General features: G+C 44.0%; 1 pseudogene; it reads right to left on the reverse strand.

Annotated features, from left to right (window-relative positions):
- Positions 1 to 788: 788 nt before the first annotated feature.
- Positions 789 to 1732, reverse strand: LOC142446098 (magnesium transporter NIPA3 pseudogene; annotated as a pseudogene).
- Positions 1733 to 2015: the final 283 nt, after the last annotated feature.

Below are 2015 nucleotides of genomic sequence, written 5' to 3' on the forward strand. Positions count from 1 at the left end.
ACGAACATCTCTATTTCAACGATACAACTAATCTTGGGAATAATAATAGTGGGGAAAGTAAAAGGCCTATAAGTAACCCCAAAGCAAAATTCATTGGGCTTCTCCAGAAACTCAATGTTGCCTTCATTTCATTCAGGTCTGAATTCAGAGAGCCTGTGAGCAAATTGCTGATGTTTGTGGTTTCTTAAGAAGGGCATTTGCATTACCTAGGGTCTAAAGAATTTTTCTCAAATCCTTCACTATATCTTTAAAAATTGGCAATAAATTCCCATGACAGGTAAATACATTACAATTCATAAATTAGCCGGTTAGAAGTCTTCCAGACTCTGGAGTATCTGATGCATTGCAGTCCCCTAAGGAGCAGATTTCCAAAGCAGGCCCTCTTGCTTGTTCTCTAACACGCTGGCCACGTGCTGCATAATGTAAAGGGAAAGAAGGCACGGAAGGTGGAAAACAACCTTGCCTCTCTGCTTTACTCACTCAAAACTATGGCTCATCAGCCAATGGTTGGAACGCTGCCTATCAGAACACAGTGACCTGTATCTATGAATGACCATGACGGGAAGAATAGCAGTCGAAGAAGTGAAGACCCACCCAGCAGAGTCAACTGTGTTGCGACCAGAAAGGAGATTGTTCTGAGGCTCATCCAACTCATCCACTTCTTCCTGTTCAGAGCCATTTCAGGTTTGTAGACAGCAAGATAAGTAGGCATATTCTGAAGAAGGGTCACCATCTTGATTTTCAAACTTGGTGACCAAACACGAAGGCATTGCTCCTTGCCTTTATGTCTAACTTATGCGTGAGAACCTTAAAAGTGCCAATTTATAAACGTTCTTCCAATAAGCACGTAAGTATTCCTTTGCCTCTCCAAAGGTCTCGTATTGGTTGAAATTCAGTTTCTGGAAGCTGTGCTCAACAATACTGCTCAGCAAGGTGATATCATCATTGGGTCTTGGGGTTGAGCACTCCGTGGTCTCCCGCCAAGAACATTTGTCTCCACTGCCATCCAGATAGGCGATTTCTTCCTTAGCATTGGATGTCAGCTGACTCCCGGTGACGTCAGTGTAAGATGCCGTTGATAATAGTCCCAAGGATAGCTCCAGTTTTCTTGCCATGTCACTCCTTGAATAAGATGGCAGAGCAAGTCACTACCATGGATGTGAAGAATACCTAATAAGTGGGAGTCACCAGAGATGCATTGAAAGTGTCCAGTCCCTTGCTGAGATAGTTAACTAGTGTCATCGCAGAGCCTGCAAGGATGGCCAATGACATAAAGACCAGGTGATACTTGTAACAGACTTCCACTCTAAGAGTTCCTTAATCATTAAAGACCCCATCTCCAGACCCATGAGAGAAGAAATGGAAAATGCTTCAATCATGAAACAGATTAAAATGTAGACCCATTGACTGGTCTGCCCTTTCTGGGGAGCCACCCCAAAACTCAGCACCATAGGGATCACTGTTTTGATACCCGCAGATGATATAAATCCTGGGTCTCTCGATTTCATTTCCCTTTCATGCAAAGAAGCAGCTTCCTCTTCTTGAGGGCCGTGGATAACCATTACAGTCGACCCCAATATGCAGCCAATTTTCCCCATGAATATTCAAGTGCTCATTTTAAAAATAGGAAGAGAAAATTGCACTTATGGGAACACTCAGGACACCAGTGGAGTGACCAAACGGGCAGGCGCAAAGCATAAGACACAAAATTCACAGTCTCTCCTGCTCTCATTCTTGCTTTTGAAAGAGCAAATCCAATTGGTTATAATATGCTCAGGACAATGTCCATGGGCAAGGTGCTTCTGATTCTTAGCTCCTTCTTGAGGAAGCACCCCACTTAGTCTTTCAACAGTGGCTCTCAGGTGCTTATAAACCACTGTACATGACAATGAATTTGTCAGCGAAGGACAATTTCTTGCTGACCAAACCAGCTGCTCTCAAATCCTCTCCCACTCACGGTGCCCTCAGGAGTGGAACTGCCACGCCTCATTGTGGAATTAGCTACAAGGGCTCTC

Source organism: Tenrec ecaudatus, chromosome 4 (assembly GCF_050624435.1).
Source record: "Tenrec ecaudatus isolate mTenEca1 chromosome 4, mTenEca1.hap1, whole genome shotgun sequence".
Taxonomy (NCBI): Eukaryota; Metazoa; Chordata; class Mammalia; order Afrosoricida; family Tenrecidae; genus Tenrec; species Tenrec ecaudatus.